General features: G+C 37.9%; 2 long non-coding RNA genes across 2 annotated transcripts in view; one reads left to right on the top strand and one right to left on the bottom strand.

The window, feature by feature from the left end:
- LOC110222385 (uncharacterized) overlaps positions 1 to 22,520 on the bottom strand; it is a 129,751-nt gene extending 107,231 nt beyond the window's left edge. The window contains exons 1-2 of the long non-coding RNA XR_013484373.1: positions 22,421 to 22,520; positions 1,932 to 2,002 (exon numbers count right to left, since the gene is read on the bottom strand). This is a non-coding gene — a long non-coding RNA (uncharacterized LOC110222385). The remainder of the gene's footprint in view (positions 1 to 1,931; positions 2,003 to 22,420) is intronic.
- LOC110222384 (uncharacterized) overlaps positions 21,375 to 27,806 on the top strand; it is a 226,037-nt gene continuing 219,605 nt past the window's right edge. The window contains exon 1 of the long non-coding RNA XR_013484374.1: positions 21,375 to 21,877. This is a non-coding gene — a long non-coding RNA (uncharacterized LOC110222384). The remainder of the gene's footprint in view (positions 21,878 to 27,806) is intronic.

Here is a 27,806-nt window from a genome sequence, read left to right as displayed (position 1 = left end):
TGCATCAGAGGCCAGTCCTTGTGAGCTGCTTTAACTGAAAAGAAAAAAAAAAGCTAACGCAGGATATAATACTATAGTAATAGTAACTCACATTCAAACAATCAAATGGCTCTATGGTCCCACTGGTTTTGTTACAGACGCCAATTCATTCATATTCACCCATCCTGACTGATTCCCATCCATATTCTCTTATAGATGTCAAGGGCTTCTATATACATTATGGCATGGAGCTATGGAAAAGAGCTCTAGGAGAGATAATGTGGATAGAGAGCTGGCCTCAGAGTCAGGGCATCATGAGTTCAAATCCCACCACTAGCACACGCTGGCTGTGTGACCCTGGTCAAGTTACCTGACCTCTCAGTGCTCCTGGCAGCTTCTTAAGACCCTAAGTTGTCCAGCAGTTACTGATCTGAATTGAAAGACAGCATTTATTCTCTGGGAATTCCATGAAGTCAATAGTCTGGACAAAACCACAAAAACAAAATGACCACAAAATAAAGAAATAAAAGAGCCTGAATTTTGCAGCTTAAGTCCTGGGTTCAAAAACCAGTTCTCCTATTGTTATTTCCTGTAAGACCTTAAACAACACATTTCCCCTCTCTGCCCTTCAGCTTCCATCATTCTGAAAGAAGGGACTTGAACAAGAAGATTGCTAACATTACTTTTAGCTCTAGGACCCTGTGATTCTAGGATGTGACAACATGACAACCACATGGACCTGACTGAGAGGGTGAGTAATGAGGAAACTGAGGCTCAGAGAAGAAGAGTAATTTTACTGTAATCACAGTAAGTGTCATGTATGGGATTTGAAACCAGGTCTCTTGATTCTAAGTACAACACTCTTTTCTTTATACCAGGGGAATCATAAGCATTAAAAATGAAAGCAGGAATCTGAACCAAACAGATCCATGAACTAAAACCCAGAGCAAACCACACTAATTGACTGGCCACTGGACTGACCCCAAATATTAGTTTATTACTGAAGCATGAATTCAATGGACGTCTTTTTTGTTTTTCATTAAAAAAAAAACTAATGAACTGATTTAAACCCAAACTAAGCCTGAATATTTTCTTAAACTATTAGGCTGGAATCAAACCAACACATCACAATATCTCCAAACTGACCAAACTAAATCAGTATTTAATTCATTCCATTCAAGTCTCTTAAATCAAAGAAGTCCATACCAGGCCACATGCAGAAATACATTTATGGACCTCCAGAAAAGGTTCTGGGTACATAAAATGTAAACAGCTGCTGGTATCATCATAATATCATGAAGAAGTGAAGAAGACTTTCAGCACTTCAGTTGAACCTCCCATGATAAACTAATAGGAAAACACGGACAAGAGTCGGACAGGGTAGGCAGGCATGAATGAGTCATCATCTATCATTGGAGTAAATATTAAAACCAGTTTGATCACAATCACTTTATTGTTTGAGCTTTAACTAAGTGATGGAAAGAGCTTCCAACTGGGGCTTCACGGGCCCAAATAGAACAATATTCCCAGATGTCCTAGTATAGGTACAGTCCTGAGACTAGGATTACAGAAAGCCCAGGAACTTATCAAGTTATCATATACCAACAATAACTCACATTTCTGTTGCACTTTACATAAAAATAACTTTCATTTCTGTGGCACTTTTAGGAGCGCAAAGTATTTTCCCCATCTCAAACCTATCAGATAGGTTTTTGTAATGAGAAAAAACAGATGAATGCACTGGGCCACTTCCAATGGGACATATGTATTCTGGCTCATTGCTGAACACTTTTTGAGACACAGGTGTGCACAGAGCGAGTCACAGGATGGCAAACCCTGAACGGTCCCTTGTTTCTTGCCCTTTCCTCATGATTACTACAGAGAGGGTTGGGAGGAAAGGAAGCTACATCAAAGAGGATTATTTACTAAGCCAGTATGAACCACCCACTTACCAAAGCTCTTCAGGACTCTGGGATTCATCTTTTCTGTCTTTTCTCTCTTCCTGGGACTTCTGTGGGGGTTCCTGGACCAAAAAAAAAAAAAATTGGTCACTATCCATATACGGCAGCTAGATCAGAGGCTCAGAGAAGTAAGCTTGAGCCTGAACTCTCTGGCTGCCCCTTCTGCATTATGTTAAATTACCTGAGTATAGGTAACCAAAAAAGCAATTCTGAGATGGACATTTCTAGCTTTGGAGGCAACCTCAGGAGTTAGAGAAAGGTTGGAAGTTCCTGGTTCCTTTAGTCAGTGCCTATGAGAGGTGTCCGCTACAACTACCACAGCTCTTCTTGAAGGAGAACGTGACCACTGACAAGAGACAGAGCCTGACTCCTGGATGTTAAGAGAGATAATGCAGAACTGAGTCAAATCCATCATGTCTACACATCCTTGGTAACTCTAGTCCATATTCCCCAGTGAGTCCATCACAGGAGGTCCACCCAACAGGTGGGAGAACTTCTTCCTTTTCTCCTACTATCAATGGATGTTCATTCTTGTCACCTGGTTAGTCAATCTTCTTTTCCTATTATATAATTCTTTGATTATGTCTTTTATTCCTATTCTTTGAGTTCAATTTTATTTTTTTATTTTAATTTATTCAATGAGTTCCTCACTGGTAATATCTTGCACCCTATTTATACACATTATGTGCCTTTACATTATTTTCCAGTGCTTAGCACAGTGCCTGGACCGTAGTTGGTGCTTAATAAAGGTCTATTGACTGACTGAGATATTTATTTTTAATCCTTAATAGATAGTGGTATTCCATGTCTTGTTGCCATATAGCAACACAGGAAGAATACAGGTATTTATTAAAAATAGAGACCTTTGATTTCATCGGAAGCTTGGTATCAGTAAAGGAGCTTTAAAATTTCCTGGAGGCAATCCAATCTGGTATTCTCCTCCTAGCTAATTCTAAGCCCAGCCCATTGACTATCTGTACTGTTGGCCTCACTTTACAAAAAATTTACAAAATTGCTAGGGCATAAAAACCTCAGAAACAAATGCAGAAGAGCAGAAATGTTAAACACATTCTTCAATAATAATAATAACTAGAATTTCACATAGCACCAGATTTATAGCATTATTGTGGGCAGCTTGATGGCACAGTAGATAAAGTGCCAATCCTGGAATCAGGAAGATTCCTCTTCCTGGGTTCAAATCTGACCTCTGACACTTACTCAACCCTGTTTGCCTCAGTTTCCTCATCTGTAAAATGAGGTTGAAAAGGAAATGGCAAACCACTCTAGTATCTTTGCCAAGAAAACCCCAAACGTGATCATGTCAGACAATGTCAGACAAAATGTCAGACAAAACTGAAAAAAAAAACCCAACTGAAAAGAATTAGAAAGACAAAATTTAAATTGTCCAATCTCAGACAAAAAAAAATTAACAAACCATAAAGGAACTCCTAAAGAAAAACCACTGGGACCATATAAATTTATAGGTACTTCTAACAAGCTATTCAAAGGACAGTCAAATTAAATATAAGTAATTATTTTTTAAAAAACCAGATCAATTCAGCATTCTACCAAACTCCTTGAATGACATAAATAAAAACCTAATACTCAAACCAAGAAAAGATGAAGCAGGGAAAGAAAGCTATTGACCAATATTGCTAATATGAATGTTGCTAATATTTAAAAAGCAGAATAAAATATTAACACAGAGGCTACAAGATATTTAAAAGGTTATACAATAGTATGAGGTTGAATTCATACCCAGGAATGAAGGTTTGGTTCAGCATTAGAAAGAGTATGAAAACAATGAACAATATTAAAAACAAAACCAAAAGAAATCACAGCATTATAATAATAGAAGCAGAAAAGGCTTTGGACAAATTATTATACACATTTAAGGTTTGTTTTTTTTTTAATTAGCAATCCTTGGCATAAATGGAACTTTCCATTATTTGATAGATAGCATTTAATCAAAACCAAAAGCTTGGCATTATCTGTAATGGAGAAAATAAGGATGTCCACAGTCAGCACTATCATTTAACAAAATTCTAGAAATGCTAGCTATAGTAATAAGAGAGAATGAAAAGAAATTGAGGGAATAAGCACAGGCAAAAATCAAACAAAATTAATGCTATGTACAGTTGACATGGTGGTTTACTTAGAGACTCCTATAGATTTAACTAAATCTTAATATAAATAATTTCAGTAAAGTTGCAGGATATAAAATAAACCCACAAAAATCATCAGGATTAACCTGAGGTCATCAGCCATCTTCTAGAGACCTACTTGCAAGTACAAGTTGAATGAGTAGACCAGGAGAGATATTAGATAGCCATTTATATTTTTAATCTATTTGTTCTTTGAAATTCTTGCTGATGGTTAAGTTCATAATAATTTTTTTTTAAGTTTTAAAAGGTCAGGAGAACCTGAGTTCAAATCTGGCCTCAAACCAGACACTGGATACTTACTAGCTGTGTGACCCTGGGCAAGTCACTTAACCCCAATTGCCTAAAAATAATAAAATATATTTTTATATAGCTGCATTTCAATATAATTGGTTTCTTCTTAAGTATTATGCATTTTATTTTATACATTTTCAAACATTATTCTGAGGAGTCCACAGGCTTCATCACTCAGTCAAAGCATTTCATGACACAAAAATGGTTTAGAACCACTACTCTAGGGTAATATAATTCAATTTAGTTCCACAAAGATGGATTAAGCACTTACTATGTGCAAAACTTTGTGCTAGAATCTGAAGAGACCAAGAAAAAGACAAAAGCTCTAGTTTCCTTAGCACAATGGAAAAGAGGCCTAGATTTAGAACCAGGGAACCCTGGATGAAATCTCACTCTCTTACTTTACTATTTGTGGGACCTCAAGCAGTGATCTCAGGTTCCTCATCTCGAAAATAACGAGGATGAGCTTTGTGATATCTGTTCGTCTTTTTATTACATTTTCTGCACCTTTTTTCTAAAAAAGGATTTCATTCCCTTGTTCTCTTCCCTTTCTGTTTATTCTAGAATTTTCTTTGATACATAGCCCTTTCTTATTTGTTCTTTCTTTAGTCTCTAAATTCCCTCATACTCTAACATATTTATCTTTAAAGATAATCTTTAAAAGAATGTCTTTAACAAGTATAACAAAATGAACCTAATTAGAGAGAAATGCCTCTAATTAACCAAAGCCCAGTCTTATGTATATACATTCACCTCAACACACACTTGTAGTGCTAAATCTTTTCTAGATTATTCAATTACCTCCACGTTTTTAAAGTGTTTACACCTTCCCTTCCCTCCACACTGTCTTTATAAACAAACACAATTATCCCAACACACATCCACAGTACTAGATTGACTCAGCTAACCAGAGGATTTTTTTTCTTTGTAATCTTTCCCTCTCTTATTTCCTTCCCCTTTCCATTGTCCTATATAGGACTGTTACTCTGTGGAGGTTACCTATTCTCCTCTCTCTCTTCCTCTCCAACAACCTTGTTTGTTCAATATTTACAAAACTCACAATCTGTGATTTCTTCTCCTTAAGCTTCTCTTCCTTTTTTGTGGTTGTTACTATAATTATGTTTACTTTTTTATATTTATTGGATCTCTTTCCCTCCCTCCTCAAGTCTATTTGTGACTTTTAGTTGCCAGTCAAAAATGTCCTTTTTGGGCCTTTTTAAGTAAAATCCTTTGTTTTCTTGGCATTTTCTTAAAATAACATGATTGATGAGGTGTACTAATACTAACATTGCTCTAACACCCATTCCAAGCCAACTCCCTCAGCCTTTGAAATCAGCTTAAGATTTCCCCACTCCACTGCCATTTTACTCCTCCTAGGAAACAATGATGTGAGATCCCCATCCCAAATTCTGTTTATACCTTCCCCTGATCACTTGAGATGAAAAAAGATGATAATAACCTCTTTTTTGTTTCATTTGAGTAACATTCATAATAAATCCCCAATCCATTTTTTCCTATCCTTTGTGAAAACTTTATGTGATAATATCCTCACTGTTGTTTTGTTAACCCTGTGTAACATTTATATAGAATCCTCTTCTACTGATTCAGGAATTCAGAATTTTGAAGGTCATATTACTTGCTGCTTGCTGCTGCTTCACATATATCCCTACCTGAAGATTGATTCTCTTCCTAATTTGAATAATAGATTTCATCCCAGTGTGGTTATTTTTCCTCTAAAAACATTTTTTAAAATATGATAATCAAAAGTATAGTTTTTATCTTTGAATATTATTTGGTAGGGTGGAAGATTCTGTGGCAAAGTCAGATTTACCTTGACTTTCTTTAAATCACATTCTAACTTTTCTGTGCTTCCTGACAGGTAAATAATCCCATGCAATTTGAATTAGAAATTCTTATTGATTTTTTTTAGTCACTTCTAAAGTCATCTCTTTCTCAATAAAGCTGTATATATAGTTTGGTGGCAATATTACATTGTGAGTTGGATCTGATAAATCTCTCTAAGATTATCCAGTAAATTCTCCTGAGGTATAATCTATTTCTTGATTTTATATTTCTCAAATTTTTTCTAGAGTAATTTTTTTCTGGGAAAAAAAATCTACATTTTTATTTTATTCATGTTTTTCAGGTGATGGAGTCATGCTTCAACAATTGTCCTGAGCACTCTCTTCTATCACCTGTGCATATAGGCTTCAAGCCTTTTTTTCCAAGTAACATGTCTCTTTACCTTGTTTTCCTATATTTCCTGCAGCTTCTGCTGATTTTCTTCACACACTGAGAATTTTATTTCTCATTGATGCCATCAAAGTTCTCTTCCAGATCTAAAGCTATTATCCTGTGATATTTATCTGAAAGGCTATAATCTTTTAAGGTACTTTGGTAATTCTCCTGCTTTACTTTCTTTCCCAAAGGTGTGTGTGTTGGTGGGTTTTTTTTTTTCTGAACTTAAGAAATAAAGCAATCATTTCTATAACATAGTAGAATAGGAAAAAAAAGATGATTGCACATGAAACTGCAAATCCATTGTATACAATTTGCTATTCCTTCTAAATATATAATAATCATGTAACTTGTTTTTTCCTTTTTTTCCTTCTCTCCCTGCCCCTAGCCCTGGAGATGACTACTATTAGACAAACACACAGACACGTATATGTATACACATGTGTATATATACATGTGTATGTATATATACATGTGTGTGCTTTAATATGAAGACTTTATTTTATCTATTGATACAGAGCTGAGGAGAATAAGAAGTTGTCAAATTCATGACCTCTCACTCCACCATCTTGTTGCAAGAAGTCTAGGAATTAAAATTTAAAAGCATAATTATCAAGAGATAATTCTTATGAAAGTAACCCAAAAATGACAGAATAACAGAACTGGAAAAGATTTTAGAGGTCAAGTAATATAACCTAAACCTTACCAAGAATCCCTTCTACATGGTTCCCAACAAGCAGTCATCCAATGAAGACCTGAATGAATGAAGACCTCCTATGAAAGGAACCCATTATGTTCTGAATCAGCCCATTCTACTTTTTAAGCCCTAAAACTTGTAATGAGACTTCTATTCATTGCTCCTAGTTTTGTACTCTGTGGCCAAGCCAATCAAGTCTAATTTCTCTTCTATATTACAGTCTTTCAAAAAACAAATGAAGACATCTATCAGCCCCTCCCAAGTTTCACTCCAGGTTCAGCATTGTTACTAACATCCCCATTTCTTCATAAATTTTACTCTACTGTTCCCTACCCCCACCCCAGTACATTTATTTAGGTTGTCCCTAATGCTGATGTACATTCCCTCCTCATCTCTACCTTTCAAATTCCTCATCTTCCTTCAAAGCTCAAATACCACCTCTTCTTTGCAGTCTTCCCTGATCACCCCCAGCTGAGCATCCTCTCCCCCTTATATTTTGTTAGAAGTTTTTCCTTAAACCCAGACAAAATCTGCCTCGTTATAGTTTTTAGTTATGTGTTGCAGCTCCAAATAAAATGATCACCAATCACTCTTTTAATCTCAAATCACTCTTTTACATAACAATCCTTCTTGGAGCACTACTTTAAATATATCTTGCATGCCCTTTCCAAGTCTTTTCACCCCCTCCAACTCTAACCCTAACCCTAAATGTGTGCACCTCTGTCTCCCCCTCTAGATTATTCTCACTTTCTTTTATCCTTCACCATACAACATAGTCTCTAGTCTTCTAAGCATCTTATTCATCCTTTTCTAGATACACTCTATTTTGTCAATGTCTTTCCTAAAATTTCAAACTGAATGTTTGACTCCAGACCTATCCCTGCCTCTTTCCAGGCATTAGGACATTCTTAATGAAGCTCAGGTAAGCATCTGGGTTGTTTTTTTTTTTGGGGGGGGGTTGGTTGCATGCCATACTTTTGACTCTTGTTAACTTGCAGTCCACTGGAATATCCAGGTCTTTTTCACACAAACTGTTGTCAAGTCATGTCATCCATCCTGTGCTTTCAAAGTTGATTTTTTTTAAATAAGAAATATACTTGTCTATATTAAATTTAATCCAGGAGATTGGCTCATGGCTCTGGCCTGTCAAAATCTTCTTGGACCCAGACTCTATTATTCAACACGTTAATTCTTATTCTCAGCTTCACATCATTTGCAAACTTTTAGAAGCATGTCTTCTGTGAATGTGTCCAAGTCGTTGACTGAAAATGCTAAACAGCCTAAGGCCAAGGACAAATCCTCAGAACTCTCCATTAGAAACCTCTGTCCAAGATGACATATTATTGGGTCACTAATGACTACTCTTTGGATCAGGTCATTCAACCAGTTCCAAATCCACCTCGCTATCCAGCCATCTAGCCCATACCTCTTCATCTTGTCCACAATAATATCATATTCTTATGCATTGCCAAGAGCTTAGTTGAAATCTAGGCATAAAACGTCTACCACATTCCCAGACATATCAGCTTATTTAACCTATCAGAAAAGGAAATACAGTTAGTCTGTCATGATCCTTCTTGTTAAAGATGCACTGTCTTTTAGTAATCATTGCTGCTTCTTCTAGATGATCATAACGTGTTCTAGAATTTTTCCAGGTTTTGAAAACAAGCTCTCTGGCCCATAGTTTGTATGCTCTATTTCTTTTATTGAAATTTGTAATATTTGTCTTTCTTCATTTCTGTGAGACAACTTCTATTCACTAGTCCTTTAAAGCAGAGGTATCAACACACCTCCCTTGGGCAGCAGCCCACAACAGCACTCCTTACTCAGCTGAACCTGATTAAAATCTAATTGGAAAATATTTAACAAAATAAACAAAAATACAATAAAACATAGATAACATCACATTTTAAAACTAAGTCAATATAGGATTGCATGTTGACTTTTGGTTTGCAAAGCATTGCAGATATTATGTACAGATTAGTGGCCCCCATTTCTACTTGAGTTTGATACCACTGCTTTAAAGCACATTTACAATGGCTCACCAATAGTATCTTCCAGTTCTTTTAATACTCTTTTATATACCTTGTCTGTATCAAGAGCCTAGTAGTTTATAGATAAGTGGACTCTTTCCAATCACTACTTATCTTTGACTTCAACTCCCTGTTAATTATTTTTGCTGTAGTCTCAGAACGAACATTTTCTCAGCCCTAAAGCCATATTTTTGAGATATTTTGAGAACATTTTTTAACATTTGCCCCTTTCCTTGGGCAAATAAAATTCAAGGATATCCACAGCTGATTGGAGTTTGTTTGGATTTCTGGTTTTGTTTTGGTTGGGAATTCTTTCCTCTGATTTCTGCTGCTGCTTTCATGGCAGCCCTGCTGACTCACATCTATGTTTTAAATAAAAACGACTTCAATATAATTTAAGAAACCTCATATCAGTTGAAATAGACCAGTCATAAATTCTAGAATTATAATAATAATAGCTAACATTTATATAGTGCTTACTGTGTGCCAGGCACTACACTAAGTGCTTTGCCATTATTATATCATTTGATCCTCACAATAACCCTGGAAAGTAGGTGCTATTATTATCCTCATTTTATAGATGAGGAAACTGAGGCAAATAGTGATTAATAAGTTGCCCAAGAATGCCCAAGTTCTCCTCTGGTGCCTCATTATAGTGTGGAGAGACGTAGGATTCTTAAAGGCTACATTGGGGAGCCTCTTCTCCCCTGGTATTCCTTTATAATCTGGCTCCAGGTTACCATTCCACTTTATTTTGCAGATAATACAGTGGAAACAGTATTGAATTTGGAGTCCAAGGGCTTTGTGATCCTCATCAGATTATGTAATAATAATAACAACAATAACAGCTACCATTTATGTAGCATTTCAAGATTTACAAAGTACTTTACAAATATTCTCTCTTTTTAAACTCACAACAACCCTGGGAGGTAGATGCTATTATCATCCCAACTTTACAGATGAGGGGATTAAGACAGATAGAAATTAAATGCCTTGCCCAGAATCACATAGCTAGTGTCTGAGGCTGGATTTGAAATCAGGTCTTCTTGACTCCAGACACAACTCTATCCTTTGCACCTCCTAACTGTCTCCACTTAACTCAGGTGAACACAAGTTTCCTCATCTATAAAATGAGGGGACTAGTAAGAAGGCCTACCAAAATGGATTAGTTTTAAATATGAGCCCATGGATGAATTAGGATTCAGCCAACAAAGATATTAGGTAAGGGCTAAGAGACTCATTACCAGAAAAAAAAAATAGCCTTAAGGGGGTGATTGATTTAGCCATAGCAACTCATTGATTCTCTACTAAAGCATGAAGAGGTTACAGTCTGGTTTGATGTGCTACCATCACAGGGTTGTAGCAAAGAAAACACTTTGGAAAACTGAACCTACTGGACAAGGTTTCACAGGTTCTGAGTCTTTTACTAATAGCTCTTGAAATCTAGGTACCAAGTTACAGGGGAGTTGTGGTCTTCATTGGTGAAGGGAATAACCACAACACTGAAATCATGTAAAAGCACCACCACTATTATTAAAAAGTGTAGAGCAAGAGCTTAGAAGCAAGAGGATACAAAGTACCAAAAAAAATCATATTTTTACAGTACATTGAAGCTTACAAAATACTTGCCTTAACTGTGTGTGTGTTGTGTCATCCAGTAGAACCTTAGTTTGTTGAGGGAATGAAGTGATTTGTTTTTGTAGCCCCAATGCTTAGCCCAATGCCTTGTGCATAATGGAGTCTTAGTGCATATTTGTTCAATTTAGCAACAATTTAATAATCCTGTGTGTTAATAGGTCTTCAATTATCCCTAGACTTGGGCAAGTCACCCAGGTAGTAATTATCAGATATAAGACTTAAACTCTGGTCTTCTCACTCCAAGACCAGTGCCAAGCCACGTTGCAAGCACAAGTAGACCAGTTTGTCTGGAGGGATACTATTAGAAGTATATAAAGTATAATAGGGGACAGTCTCATGTGCAGGTCCCATCCGCTTGCTTCTGGGAGAATCATGATGATGTTTAAAGAAAGTATCTTTGAGAGACTAGAGTATAAAAAGAGATAAACAGGGAAATTACATTATGCTTAAAGACATTATAGATTTTTTTAAATCAATGTAAATACTTGATACATATGCGCCTAATAACATAACATCTAAATACTTAAAGTAAAAGTTAATTGAACTGGATGGAAAGATAGATAGCATTGTAAAACTATAATCATGGGGGATATAATGTATCCCTTTCATATCTAGACAAATGTAACCAAAAGGTAAACAAGGAAGAAGTTAAGAATTTGGAAAGAAGTTTAGAAAAATTAGAAAGGATAGATCTGTAATTACTGAATGAGAATGGAAAGGAAGACAAATACTTTTCACCTGTATGTAGCAATTTTACAAAAATTGATAGCATATTGGTGTTTTATAAAGACCTCACCAAGAAATATAGAAATTCAGAAATACTAAACACATTGTTTATTGATCATAATTCAATAAACGATTCTTAAAGAAAGAATCTAAAAGTACTTGGAGGCTTAATAATATAATTCTAAGAACTGTTAGTCAAACAACAAATTATAAGAATATTAAGAATGTTATCAAAGAAAACAACATTAGTGAAATAACAAACCAAAATGTATTGGATACAACTAAAGCAATTCTAAAGAAGGAATAAATCAATAAATCCAGCATACAATTTTCAAAAATTAAAATAACAACAAATCACAAATTCCCAATTAAATAACAAAGTAGCATTTCTAAAAAGTAAAGAAGACAGTAATAAAAATTGAAAGCAGATTGATAAAACTAGCTCTTTTAAAAAATAATAATAAAATAAAATTAGCTAACCTGATTTTTTTTAAAAGAGAGGAAAGCCATACTATTAATTTGAAGAAGGAAAAGAGAAATTCAAAACAATTAAAAGGGAAATAAAAGAAATTACCAGAAATTATTTTGTCCAATTATATTCTAATAAGACATAACTTAGAGGAAATAGATGGATACTTACAAAAATACAAAATACCCACATTAAGAAAAGAAGAAAAAGAATATCTAAGTAACCACACATCAGAAAAAAATCAAACCATAAATGACCTCAAAGGAAAAAAAAAATCTCCAGGACCAGGTGGTTCATAAGTGAATTCTATCAGGCATTCAAAGAATGATCAATTCCAACACCACGTAAACTGCAATAGTAAGAAAAGAAGGTACCTTTCCAAACTTTTTTTTATGACACAAATATGGTCTTGACTGTTGTTGTTATTGTTGTTTGTCCTTCTTTCTTGTAGAGGACCAATAATATCAGGAAGGTGATGCCTTGACTTACAAATGAATTGGATTTAAGTGAGGCAGAGCTGGGTAAAGTCATCGGCCTCACTGTCTCCTCCAGAGTCCTGTGGCAAGATATATATGTCAAGATGACTGAAGATGGCCCCAGACGCAGTGGGGGACCTTGGGCTTTTTGAGCTAAGTTCTTTCCTAGTTCTCACCCAGTCAGTGATTAAAGGCTACGTAAGAATTGAGGCAAAAGATGGCCTAGTTTGCCTTCACAAAAGAGTCAGTCTGGGAGAGGAAGACCCTCAGAGTTTCTGGCCAGAACAGAAACGATTGCTATTTACACTCACTCTGAGCCATCCAAATTAAACAATGAGCAGGTGAGGCTTGGGCTGGGACCTATCATTGGCTAATCAGTTAGAGCCAGAGTGATATGGGTTTAAAGGTGTGGTTAAGTAGCTCCATTTGAATTCCAATGGGCTTTATCAAAGCCTGGTTTACTAGAGCTACATTTCAGGAAATCATAAATGAAAACTACACGAGACAAAAGAGTTAATTGTCCCAGTTTTTTAAAAAAATTATAGAATAAATAAATGAGGAAGAAAAAAATCTAGCCCCCAAACCTCTAGATATCTTGTGAAGCATGAGCAATTAAAATTTATATTCCTTTGGACATAGCACCCACATGTAAGGGTATGACTCCCCATGTGGATAGAAGAACAAGAGGAAGAGAAGGGAGGAAGAATAGGGAGAAGAAGGAAGAGGGAGGAAATAGCAGCATTGCCCTGCTGGAACTGGCTAGTTGGGTCCCTGGGGGCCAGCTACTACAACTGAGATTGTTGTTCATCCTTCATTCTTGAAAAGGATACCTAGAGGCAGCAAGGTGGTGAAGTGGATAGAGCTCCAGCCTTGGAGTCAGGAGGACCTGAATTCAAATTCTGCCTCAGATACTTAACACTTACTAGCTGTGTGACCTTGGGCAAGTCACTTAACCCCATTGCCAAAACAAAGAAAAGAAATAAGAAAAAAAATTGAGTGAATAAGCTTGGGTAAAAAAGAAACAAAATTATCACCTTTTGCAGATGATACAGTGGGGTACTTAGAGTAAGTCAACTAAGAATTAACTTCTTCAGCAGTTAATAATCTCTTCAGAAAAGTTGCAGGATATAAAATAAATCCATATTAATCATCAGAAAAAAACAAATGCAGGAGAAAAGTGTTTGATAATCTCACAGCTACTAGGAGAAGGACCCACTATTTGGAGAAAAGGAAAAAAAAGCAGTGGGAAAACTTGACAGTAGTCTGTAAGAAACTAGGTTTAGAGCAACACTTCACAGAATATACCAAGATATATATGACTTCGACAAATTAGAGAAGCAAGCAAGAAATTACCCTTCAAATGTATGGATGAGAAAAAGTTCATGACTTAACAAATGACAGAGAGGATCACAAGATAAAATGGAAAATTTTGGATAGAAGAAAATGTAAATATTTTGCACAAGTGAATCCAATGTAGTAAAAACTCAAAGAGAAACAGGTTACTGGTAAGAAAAATCTTTGCAACATGTTTCTCTAATAAAGATCTCATTGCCAAGATACAGAAGGATATATAAGGAACTGATTAAAATTTGAAAGACTAAGAGCCATTCCCAGCTAAATGGCTTAAAAAAAAAGGAAAAAGAAACCAGTTTTCAAAGGAAGAAAATCAATCTACCAACAATCACATAAAAAATGCCCTAAATTACTAGTAATTAGATAAATGCAAATTAAAACAACTGTGAGCTTCTACCTTGTACCTATCAGACTTGAAAAGATGACAAAAGAGGAAAATGACAAAGGTTAGAGAGGCTGCGGTAAAACAGGTACAGTAGTACACTCTTAGAAACGTGTATTAGTCCAGCCATTCTGCAAAGTAATTTGGAATCATTGCCAGAAAGTTACCAAACTGTGGATATCCTTTGACCTAGCTATTCCACTACTGGGCCTATGTCCCAAAGAAATCAAAGAAAGAGGGAAAGGATCTATACGTATAAAAATATTTATAAAAGTTCTTTTCATGGTAGTCAAAAATTGGAAACTAAGGAGGTGGTCTATTGGGTGATAGCTAAACAAATTATGGTATATGAATAGAATGGAATATTATTGTGCCATAAATAATGACAATTTCAGAGGAAACTGGGAAGAACTTTATGAATTGATGCAAAGTGAAGCCAGTAGTACTAGATCTCTGATGAACGCAATGATAAACTACGGATCAAAAAGAATGAAGATGGAACATGCTACTCACCTCCTAATAGAAAGAAGATGAACTTAAAACACAGATAGAGGCACACATTTTTGATATGATGTATGTGGGAATTTGTTTTGCCAAATATGTAGCTATGTATTGAGGGATTAAAAACAAATGCTTGGGGTGGAGCTGGGGTAGTGGAACAGATAGATTAATTTAAAAAAACTACTTTTTCTTCAGTATTTTTTTGGGTCTCCTTTAGCAAGCTGTTGACTTGTTTTTCATGATTTTCTTACATCACTCTCAGTTTTTCCTCTACTTCTCTTACTTGCTTCTCAAAATCCTTTTTGAGTTTTTCCATGGCCTGGGACCAATTTATATTTTTCTTGGAGGCTTTGGAAGTAGGAGCTTTGACTGTGTTGTTTTCTTCTGGTTGTATGTTTTGATCTTCTTTGTTACCAAAGAAAGATTCTATGGTCTGATTCTTTTTGCACTACTTGCTCATGATCCCAGCCAATTATTTGAGTTCTAAACTCTTTGTTAAGGTAGGAGTCTGCTTCCAATGTGGAGAACGTACTGTCCTAAGCTTCGGGGGGTTTGTGCAGCTGTTTTCAGAGATACTTCTAGAGACCTGAAAATTTTCAGTTCTTCCAGGGTGCTATGATCAAGGGCAAGGTGTTTACTCCTTTCCTGGCCTGTGCTCTGGTCTATGAGTGAGCACAAGTACTCTTTTCTGTGAAGAGGATTTCTTCTTCACAGCCACTACAAGCTCCACCATGCCAGCGCTCCTTTTCACCCCAGGACCACCACCCAGAATGTGACCCGGATCCAATCACAGGCAAAGCAAGAGAATCCTGCACCAGCAGAGAGATCCCTACAATCTCTCTCTGATCAGCCACTCAATTCCCTGTCAATCTGTGGACCAGAAGCTCAGGAGGCAGCTGCCACCCCAGGGCTATGCTCAAGGAATGAGGCTGGGACCCTGAGCTTCTCTCTCACCACGGACACAGACTTTTCCTACTGACCTTCTAAGTTGTCTTTGGCGTTCATGGGTTGAGAAGTCTGGAAACTGCCACAGCTGCCCAAGATTCAATTCTCTGAAGCCTGCTCGAGGTTGTTTGTGGCCTGCCCACCCATGCCGAACTGCGTTCCTCTCCCAGCCCTGCACAATATACCTTTCTGATCAACCATCCACGTTGTCTTGGGCTGGAAATTTGTTTCACTCTGCCTTTTTGTGGGTTCTGCTGCTTTAGAATTTTTTAGAGCCATTTTTTACAGGTATTTGGAGGGGTTTGGGGGAGAGCTCAAGCAAGTCACTGCTTTTACTCTGCCATTTTGGCTCCCCCAAAAAAAAACCTACTTCTTAAAAAATAAAAATACACTTTAAAGAAAGGATTATGCTCAGTGGGGAGCAGCAAAGATGGGGTACCCACCGAGGAATACCAGATATCCGATATTCATTGGTGAGTTGGCCCAGCAGATAGAATGAATGAATGAAGAGCATCAGGCTGAGGCATTAAGCCCCTCCATTACACCTTGGCTCCACATGTTCACTAAATTTATGCTCTTCTGCACAGGTGCCTCACCATATGGATGCTTCATAACTGATCTCTATTCATGTGCACTTTTCCTTCTGAGGGTGTATGTATTTGTAGGAGAGTGAACTCAAGGGTTATAAAGAACATTCTGTTGCTTTTATTGCTGTTATTTTGTTAAATGTCTTTGCTTTGAACTAAGTGTACTCTCTAGCTGACTAGTAAAAGTAAACAAATCACCAATGAGAGCTCATGAGTTATGGTTTAAAGATACTTCTGACCCACAAAGAACTTAGAAATTGTGGTATCTTTCTAGGGGCCCACAGCTTATTGAAGCCCTGGTTGCATTACCTGGAATGCACTTCCTCATCTCCACTTTTTAAAATCTGTATCAGCTCAAGTTTCACTGCCTTCTAGAAGCATTCAGTGATCCCTCCTATTGAAACTATTCTCTTCCTCCTCAAATTTTCCTATAGCTCTCTTTATCCCCATATTCTTTGGTTCCTATCACACTCTATCTTGTATTATTTTTATCTATGCTTCTGTTGTATCCCTACCACCACCATCCCTAGCTCCACGGAGATTTAAGCCTCTTAAAGGCAAAGCCTCTGTAGTTTTTCATCTTTCTATCTCTATCACACAGTCTTATGTAACCCCTCTAATTATTCAAGTAATCCCATGCCATCCTGTCTCCTCCAACACATTGTTCCCTCTGTCATCCCCACTCTTTCACTTATTTTCAACCTCTCCTGCTCTAATGTCTCATTTCCTACTACCTACAAACATGCCAATGTCTCCCCTATCATAAAAAAAAAACTTATCCTTACATTCCTGCTATCATTCTGCATTTCTTTTGCCCTTTGTGGCTAAACTCCTCAAAAAGACCATCTATAATAGCTATAATAGATGCTTCCACTTTCTCTCTTTTCTCTCTGTCTCTCTTCTTAACCCCTTAGAATCTTATTTTCAACTTTATCATTCCACTCAAATTGCTTTCTCCAAAGTTACTAATGATCTCTTAGTTATCAAATCCAATGACCTTTTCTCAACCCTCTTTCTCTTTGAGCTCTCTGTAGCCTTTGACAGACACTCTCTCCTTGATACTGTCTTCTCTCTAGGTTTTCAGGGTACCACTCTCTCCTGGTTTTCTTCCTCTCTGACAGCTTCTTCTCTGTCCTTTTGCTGGGTCCTCCTCCTGTTCGAACCCTCTAACAGTAGGCATTCCTCAGGGTTTTGGCCCTAGGTCCTTTTTTCCTTTTGGTGATCTCATCAGCTTCCATGAATTTAATTACCATCTCCATGCTGATGATTCTCAAATCTACCTTTCCTGCCCCAGTCTCTCTACTGACCTCCAGCTGTTTTTCAGACATCTCAAACTGGATATACAGTAGACATATTAAATTCAATATGTCCAAAACAGAACTTATCTTTCACCCTAACTCCTCTTTCCCTCTCCCCTTTACCTTCTTTATTACTATTGAGGGGAACACCATTCTCCCAATCCCTCAGGCTTGTAATATTCTGGACTCCTCACCATTTCTCACTCCTATATCCAAGCTGTTGCCTCGGCCTGCCAATTTCACCTCTGCAACATCTCTCAAATATGCCTTCCTTTCTCCTCCAATGCTGCCATCACTTTAGTAGTAGTAGCCCTTATCACCTCATGCCTTGGTTACTGCAATAACTAATGGGTGGGTTTGCCTGCCTTAAGGCTTTCCCCACTCCAATCCATTATCCGTTCAGCCACCAAAGTGATTTTCCTAAAAACACAGGTCTGATCCGGTCTCCTTCTCCCCCACTTAATAAACTCCAGGGGCTTCCTGTTGCCTCCAGGAGCAAATACAAAATACTTTGTTTGGCATTCAAAGCCCTTCATAATCTGGCCCCCTCCTATTTTACCAGTCTTTTTACACCTCACTCCCTACCATATAACTCTTTGATCTAGTGACACTGGCCTCCTAGCTGTTCCACAAAGAAAACACTCCATCTCTTGGCTTCCAGCATTCTCTGGTTATCCCCTATGCCTGGAATGCTCTCTCTTCTCCACTCCCAACTACTGACCTCCCTCGCTTCCTTTAAGTCCCAACTAAAATCTCACCTTCTACAGGAAGCCTTCCCTAACCCTTCTTAATTCCAGTACTTTCTCTCTTTTAATTATTTCCCATTTATTCTGCATATAGATTGCTTTGCATAGTTTTGTTTGCATGTTTTCTCTCCCATAGATTATAAGCTCTCTGAGGGCAGGGATCATCTTTTGCCTTCCTTGTATCCCCAGTGCTTAGCACAGTGGCAGGCACATAGTAAGTGCTTAATAAATGCTTATGGATTGACTGATAGGTGCTTAATAAATATTGTCAAAAGTGAATTTAATTGAGTGACCATAATGTCCTATTTAGAGGCCTTTCATAGTCTGGGTACAAGAACATTGAAGTAAAATCAGAAAGTGCCAAGTACAAAGTACTATTTTTTAAAATTAACATCTGTAATTGAAAACCACAAACAAAATCCAATTTTTTTTTAAACTTAGCACTTGGCTTTTCCAATGAGGTACCTATTTATACTTCAGTTCTTTACTTTTGATTAATTTCACAAAGGTTCAAGTTACCCAAAGAGCAGTAAAGATGCACACAATGAGTATAAGTGGTCTGAAACCTATTTCCAAAGGTGATCTACAAGCAAGAAATGGAGTTAAGGATGTTATGGAAGAAATGTATGGCTGGAAAAGGAGATGGGCCAGTCACTTTGAAGGCAAGAGATAACACCTGGACAGTCCAAGCAATTCACTTGTACCCCCAAAATACTGAAAATCACAAGAGGATTACAGCCTGTTGGGGAGTTCCTCTGTAGTGCATCTATGAAAGAACATGGACAAGAATTTCACAAGATAAAAAGGCATGGATGGAATGAAAATCTGCACTGATAGAAAACATAGCCTTTTCAATGACATTACGGATCCCTTTGATGTATTGAAATATTAGCTCTTGAAAACACCAGCTGTGTCTCTTTTAAATACTAATTTCTGAATGAAGTTTTCAAAATCTGTGAGAACAAAGGATATGGTAAAAAAAAAAAGCAAAGGGCACACTATGAGTTCTATAGCATGAACTTGTGCTCTAGTTAGATAAAAATCTAGATGAATGAATGAATGAAAAAAGAATTTGTTAAGCACTATTTAAGTGCCAAGAGGAGTCCTAAACTGGGGGGATACAAATACAAAAGCAAAGACAATTCCTGACCTAGAAAAACACATTCTATGATGGGAGGGAAGCAACAAATATCGAGGGAGGGGATATTTTGGTTTTAGAAAGTTACAGGAATGGTGAGAGGAGCCATTGGAGAACAGATTGACATATTTTCCAGGAAAAAAGACAGAGTTGATTTATGTTTCCAGAACTGGAAGGGAGGATGGCAAGTGAGGAGAGTATAAACCTGGTGGATGGTGATATGATAGGAACCACCAATCAGCAATCATGGGGGCCAGAGATGGAAGAGATTTCCCTCCAGGGCTATATTTCTAGACTGGATAGAATGACAGCTGGGGAGGTAGCTAGGGAGGAGTGAAGTTAAAATATATAAATAGATGAGAGAGAAAGAGGAGAGGGAGAGAGAGAGAGAGAGAGAGAGACAGAGAGAGAGAGAGAGAGAGAGAGAGAGAGGAGAGAAACCCCCAAACAGCCAGTTCAAAAGTTTATTTCTCAGCTTTCCCCCATTAAAACTGGCAACTTGATAACAGTATTGCTAACTTGCTGGATAACCTCATCCTTTTGGAATCAAGTGGCTAGTTGAGTCTATAGACCTTATTATTTCTATTAAAACTGTTGTTTCCTCTCCCCCTCTCCTCAATAGTCTACTTTGTCAGTTATAATTTGGCACTAAATTGAGTTAAGTTGAAACTTGGTCCTCCATGTTCTTTTCTGAGCATAGCAAAATTTTTTTGACCCACTTTCCAAATCTTAGCTAATCAATTTTCAACCAGAAGGGGGTGAAAATTTATTTCCACCTCAAAAAGGTACAGGGATTAGGTTGATTTATTTGTTTAATTAAACAGTTGTAATATGGTGTTACTGAATTAAACTGTTTAAAGTTTAAATATTTGTCAACCCAAATCCCACCATGTTTTGTAGACATTAATTTTTACTCCAGCTATATATGTCCTTTTACCAATGGGAATTTAGCTGGGAAAGGAAGGAATGAACATTTCGAGGCCAGGCTGTTGTGAGTCAGCTGAAGGAGGAATTAAAACGCCATGGCTCCCAATGAACTAGCTAGTCTGTGAAAGTATTGAGTCCCTCCTATTGAAGACTGTGGGAGTTTTGGCTGCTTAATAGGATTGTGATTAGGCCCTTCAGACTTTGTCCTTTAAAAGACTCCGTGGCACCAGAAAGACATCAAAAAAAAAAAAGAATCTAATTGCTGACTTTCTATGAAACTTTTCTGAGTTATATGGACATCCTCGAAAACAACTGCAAAATTAAATGCTGCAATGTAATAATTAAATACTGCAGAGTAATAGTAATTACAAAATTAAGTACTTCAGAATAAAATTTACATTTCTGTAGTTTTTTCAGCTTTCAAAACAAATTTCTATAACTTTAGGAAGAGAAATTACTCTCTGGCACCCATAGGCTTGAAAAGAAAAAGATAACCCAAAAAAATGTATTTTTTAAAAGCCTTCATATTTCCGTATTACTTTAGAGTTTGCAAAACATTTTCCTCACATGAGATCTTTCAGAGAGAAATTACTCGTAAAAGGGGAAGCTGCTAACAATAATAATAATAACTCATTTCTTTAGCACTTACAAAGTTTTCTAAAATGCTTTCCTTACAAGAACCTTGGCAGAAAAAAAAAATGATTCCAAGGGGAAAGGTTGTGTTCTCAGCAAAGTGTGTATAGGGGGTAAAACTGGGGGAGGGAAGATCTTCAGTTTATATTGGACAAAGAAAAGCATGAGTGTTCCCTTTGGGAGGAGAAGAATAGGCGCACAAGGAGAGAGGGTCCTAGCAAGAGTCACAGGCAGCTGGAGTGCTGCTAGGGCCCCCAAGATCAGCCCGAAGCGAACGGGGCAGGCTCCCCGAAGCCTGAAGCGAGCTCCCCGCGCCGCAGCTTCTGCCTCGGCTACTCAGGCGGCCCATTGTGAGTCAGTCACCGGCAGCGACCCGACTCGGCAGCATCAGTATTCGGGAGGCGCTAGCAGCCAGTCTGGCGCGGGCTCTTCAAGGCCGCTGTCCTCAAGTGACCCCAGGGCCCTGGCTGCCCTTTCAGGTCGAGAGCGCTCACACTGCCTAGGGCGACTGCGAGGGAGTGAAATAGCAAACCCGGGCTTCCCTGTGCCTTCCTCCCCTCCGGGGGGACGTCTCCTCCACGACTCCCTCCCACGTTCCACACCTTCCCCTAGGCAATGTAGACAGCGCTTGGCCCCAATAGTTTAGGGGACTGCAGGCAAAGGGCGGCACAAAAATCGCGCCGCAGAGGCAAAGGTAAGAGAGATGGTCCAACCCGGCGGGGGGCAAAATGGGAGGAGGCAGGCCTGGGTCTGCGGTTGGGGAGGAGAGGAGGAGGGGGAGGGAGGAGGGAGGCCGCGGGGTGTGGGCGCAGAGCGTGGGAAGGCTTCGAGCCTGCTGTGGGGGTGGGAGCAGAGCGGCAGCTCTCCACTCTCTCCCTCCCCCCCTCCCATTCTGCTCTCCTCTCTCTCCACTCCCTCCCTCCCTCGCCCGGGAGCCTGCCTTGCTCCCCCCTCCTCTGCTCAGCTCTCCAGGTGAGGACGGGCAAAGGAGGGGAAGAAAGTGGTCGCATGCTCCGCTCGAGCCATTCCCGCGCCTCCCATCTGCTTTCTACTTTTGGAACTGTTGCCTAATGACTTTGCAATCGTTCCTCCGGTTTACTACGTGTAGCCAAAGCTGCTTGGGGGAAATAAGGGAAGAATGATATGAGTAACCGAACCAGAATTTGCGAGAAGCCAAGTCCCTTCCCTCCCCACCCCTCACTGTACCCAATACCTTAGTTAGGCACTCACTCCTCACCTCACTGGCCCCTCAGCACTCCTCTCCAGAACCAGATCCTTCCCGAGAGCGAGCCAAGCTGATCAGGGACTAGAGCTGTGGGAATCACTCAACCCTGGGAAGTCTGTGCCGCTGCTAGTCTCGAAGCTAGCGGACCCTTGAGGCCTGTGTCTAGACCTATGACCTGCGGGGGTGGGAGGGGGCGGGGAGAAGTGGGGTACCGGGTTCTTGTTCCACTGGGCTCTCAGTTTTAAACTCCCTGAAGGCAGGCGCTGGATTCCTGCACCTCGCTGGGCTCCTCACCCAGAAGCTCTTAATGGAGTGAATGAAGGGAGACTTGTTAGAGTCTGGACTGGGGTTCGAATTCCGCTTCCCATAACTACTACTTGTACATCTATGGACAAATCACTTAACACCTCCAAACTGTATTCTTCCACTGTCATGCCATCTATGGATCTGTGATCCTTGATTTGACAAAGATCTCAGCTCTCAGGCGTCTACATCAACTCTTCCCGGGCAGCTGTTGATACTGTCCATCCATAAATCCTCCATTGACTCGACTAGCTGGGATGGAGGCCTTCCTTTAGATGTTCCATTGTGATTCCTTTTTGGAGAGGCAGCTTGGTGTACTGAATAGAGAGCTGGCCTCAGAGTTAGGAAGACTGTCGTTCATACACCTCTAATGCATGTAAGCTATCTGACTTCGGGCTGGTGAATTAATCTTTCAGCTCTACTCTCTAAGACTGGAAATTGTAAGGAAAGTGATGATCTGATTTGGTTGGTGGAAGCCCTATAAAATCACAGATAGGGTCCACAAAAAAATTACATTTGTGAAAAGGGGATAATAATCTTGCACTACCTACCTACCTCAGGGAGCTATTATCATCAGGAATGTTGACTGTAAAGCAATACAGTGTTGTGAGCCACTTCTCTCTTCTACCCTACTACTTGCTGGATGACCCTAGGCAAGTCACTTCATTCCTCTACAGCTTCAGCTTCTCTATCTGAAAAAATGGAGATAATCATTGTATTACATCGGCATGGGAAGGGGAAACTTTTAAAATCGTTAAGCACAGTCAAAATGTTTAATCATGAGCCCTAGTAGTGCAAAAAGGGATGCAAAATCTGCCAGAACTGGGTAGAATTTAGGACTCTTAGCCCTACTAACATAGCTACCTACCTCTGATACAAGTTATGTCTTCTGCAGGCTAAGCATCCTCATATCCTTCAACAGATAACTCATTCCTCTTCTTCCTCTTCCTCCTACCTTCCTTTATACCAACATATCTCCTCTTCACCCCCTCTCTCTTACTTCTACTCAACTCTTCTTTTTCTTCCTCTTTTATTTCTCTTCTTCCTCTATCTTCTCTCTTGAGGACAATTAGGATGGTAAAGAAAGGTACTTAAGTTCATACCAAGTAAAAACTGGTTGAAAGAAACTGAGATGCTTAACCTTTGAAGACTATAAGAAGGGGTGTGATGGCTCTCTTCAAGTATTTGAAAAAGCATCACAAAAGGCATTAGAAGCAGAATTAGGAAAAGTGGATAAAAGTTGAAGAGCAAGATAGAAGCTTGATGAAAGGAAAAGCTTCCTAACAATTCTGGCTATCCAAATGCACGATGAGTGTATTCCCTCTGACTAGCATTCTTTCAGCAATGGCTGAATGACCAATTGTTAGGTATATTTATGTCCTGTGCCCTTAGCACGGTGTCTGGGGTGTAGTAAGTGCTTAGTAAATGCTTGTTGATTAATTGATATTATAGAGAAGACTCTTGTTCTGGTATAGATTAGACTAGGTGGTCTTCGAGGTCCCTTCTAACGCTGAGATATTGTGATTCTGAGTTTCTTGCTTTTACTCTTTTCTCCCTCCAATTTCTCTTCTTTTATATCAGACTGGCTCCAATCTTTCCTTTTCTCCTTTTTTGTCTTATCATCTTCTTTTCTTCTAATTTCTCTTTATTTGTTATGCCTTTCTTACTCTTCCTTTATTCCCCTTTCTTCCTCCTCCTCTAGTCCTTCTTTTCCTCCTCTTTCTGTATTCCTCATGACTCTTCTTGCTCAGCACTGTGTTCTTTTTTCTTCTTTCTTTACTCCTCTATTCTTTCTCTGGCTCTTTTAGAAAAAAGGGAAGAATAAGGACCATTGAACACTTGTAGCTAAGTATATGATTCTCTTCCTGAAGAAAATAGGGCTGGACCCTGTGAGGGAAAAAATAGCTGTTTGTCTTCTAAGGAATGATGATGTGGATCCACAGGTTGAGAGATTTTACATACACTAAGGGTTAGAGAAGAACAGACACTAATGGTGGTTGGTGATTCCCTGCTGAGGGGGGTTACTGAGGCAGCTATTTGTCAACATTATAATAACAACAAAGAGATGTGCTGTCTTTTGTGTATGTAAGACATGAAGTGTTTTCCAAGATTTAGCAAAATTGAGGACAGCTAGTCTCGCCATATCTGGTAATGCATGTGAGTACAGATGATACTGCTAGGAAGAGCACTGAAAGCATTGCTAGGGATTTTAATTCTTGTGAAGAAATTGAAGACCTAAGTATTACATGTGATGTTTTCATCCCTTACATTTATGAAACACAAAAACATCAGAAGAGAAAGATAGATTTTTGAAGGGAGCAGCTGGTTAGGACAATGATATATAAGAATGGAATTTGAATTCTGGATGATGGCTTAAAATATCAGGATGATAATTAGGCTCATGGATAGCAATGAAATAAACCTAACAAGGACTGGTAAAAAGTGTATTTACTTGAATTCTTGCAAATCCAATCAAAGGGCCTTTAAAAGGGGGGGGGGAGAAAAAACTGCCTGTGTATGTATGCACTCAACTGGATACCATGAGAGAAACTACAGTGGGGGATGATTAGCTGTAGATGGGTGTAGAAATTCACTAAAGATAGAATCTATGAAAAGAGGTGGAATAAAATGCAGGATTTCAGATGGCTATGCCCAAATACAAAACCTATGTAATAAACAATGTAAACTAGAGATACTAAGGCAATAAGGCAGATTTGACATGTAGATATTGAAATGTAGGATAGGATCCATCACTTGAGTATGGCCCTGAAAGGCTATACATTAATTAAAACAGCAGAATGAGAAAAAGTGTGATGGAGGGAATAGAATTGTATGTTAAAGGGACATAAGGAAATCTGGGGACCAAAGGCAAGAAGTGTTGTGAAGAATGTATGAATGTAGTTCAATGGAGGTAGAAACATGTGATGTCATGAGGGAATGTCACAGACCAGAGTCATCAAACAGGGGCCAAATATAGTGGCAACACTCTGGAGTGCCTCTGAAGTAGATTAAAATATAATTGGGAAATATTTAACAAAATAAAAATACTATAAAAGGTAGCATCATATTTTAAAACTAAAAGAAGGGAATTAAGAATTTAAGAACCCGAACCCAAGCTTGGCTCAGACACATTCAATATAATTAATGGGGGACTTCAATTATCTGGACATCTGTTGGCATTCTTTGCCAAAACCAGTGCAGTTAGTAAACTCTTGGCTTGCCTTAATCATATTTTTTATTATTTATAAGGTAGAGAAATCAACAAGGAGGACTGCAATTCTGTACCTGATTCTGACCGACAAAGAGAAACTTGTTGCTAAAGTAGAAATGATGGGAAACATTGGGAAAATTGATTATTCTACCTTAAAATTTGTGATAGAAGAACAAAGCCAGCATACACCCTTGATTTTTGAAGAGCAGATTTCAGAGGTTTTAGAGAAAACATAGGTAGGGTTCCAAGGACTAAAATTGTAAAGGGGAGTCATCACAGGAGAGGTAGGAAGCTCTCAAAAATGCAGGTACAAAGAGGAAGAAATCCAAAAAGAAAGAAGTTCCCTAAAGAGACCTATGAACATGAACAGAATACTCACCTACAAACACAGATTTTTTTTAAAAAATAGAAATAAGGGCAGATAATGGATAATCAAAATAAAATAATATACCACAGTCCTGTAACATTATCAAGAATGTTAAAGTTCAGAATTAGCTAAGGCTGGTGAGGAAGGCTAACAACAAAAATAAATGAATGAGTATTTTAGGCATATTGGAGGGGAAAAGATTAAAGAAGAGAATGCACCATTGATTGGACTATATTGGGATGATGACAATATAGAATGAAAGAGAGATTCAATTCTTGTTATACTTGTATTATGTCTGCCAAGGAAAATTATTTTCATGTTGGAAAGGACAGAGCAAAAAAAAAAAAGGCCAGTAAGTAAGTAATTAATACCCAATATAATGTAAAAAGATAGTAAAAGAACACCAAGCTACCCATAATGATTTAAAGTCTCTTGGTCTAGCAAAATTACATCCCAAGTACTGGTAGGAGTTAAGGGGGAGTAAGGAGAGAGGATGGATTATTGAGCCAACATCAGTGATCTTTGAGATTGTAGAAAATGAAAAAAGTGTCATAGGATAGAAGAAAAAAATTGTCTGAATTAAAGAGACAGACACACAGAGAGGGAAATCTACAAACTGTAAGCCAATAATATTAACTAACTCCTACCAAAATTCTAGAATGAATATATTATAAAAATATGCTTATAGAATGGCTCAGAAATGGCAAAGATGAGACTGCTGTATGTAGTTATTTCTACATCTTGATTTTCATGTCTATTCTACTTATCTACTTTTTCATAGTTTTTTTTTAATCAATACCGCATAGTTGTTATAATTACTGATCTACAAAATAATTTAAGGTCTGATCATATTAAGCCTCCATTTCTTTTTATTTTTTAATAATTCCCTTGAAATTTTTACTTTTGTTCCTCCAAATAAACTTTAGTTTCATTAACATAGGATTTAGTCTGTAGATTAATTTAGATAGTATTATCATTTTTATTATATTGGCAATGTCAAGCCATGAGCTACAATTATCTCTACACTGATTTGGGTCTTCCTTTATTTCTGTAGAAAGTGTTACTTATAGAAGCTCTCTGTATATCTTGGTAAGTGAATTCCCATATATTTATGAATTTCAGCTATTTTAAGTGGAATTTCTCCTTCTTGATTCAAATAATATATATATATATATAAATGTTGGTTATGTTTGTTTATTTTCTATCCTGCTATTTTGCTGTCTCTATTACTCATCTCAATTATTTTCTTTACTAATTCTCTAGATTTTCTAAGTACTGATTTTCCAAAAATATGGATAATTTTGCCTCCTTTTTAGTTTTTCTTGTCTTATTGCTATAACCAACATTTCTAATACTGTGTCAAATTATAAAGGAGAAAGGAAGTGTCCTTGCTTTACAATTGAACTTATTTGAAAAAAACAATTTCCAATTTTTCTTCATTACAAATAATGCTAGCCCTTGGATCAAAGCATTGTAGGGTTAGATCTGGAAGAAGCACTGGAAATCATCTATTCCAA

This window comes from Phascolarctos cinereus, unplaced genomic scaffold (assembly GCF_003287225.1).
Source record: "Phascolarctos cinereus isolate Bilbo 61053 unplaced genomic scaffold, phaCin_HiC Scaffold_2;HRSCAF=192, whole genome shotgun sequence".
NCBI lineage: Eukaryota > Metazoa > Chordata > Mammalia > Diprotodontia > Phascolarctidae > Phascolarctos > Phascolarctos cinereus.
The sequence above is the reverse complement of the archived record's forward strand: the minus strand, read 5'-3'. Positions and strand labels throughout refer to the sequence as shown.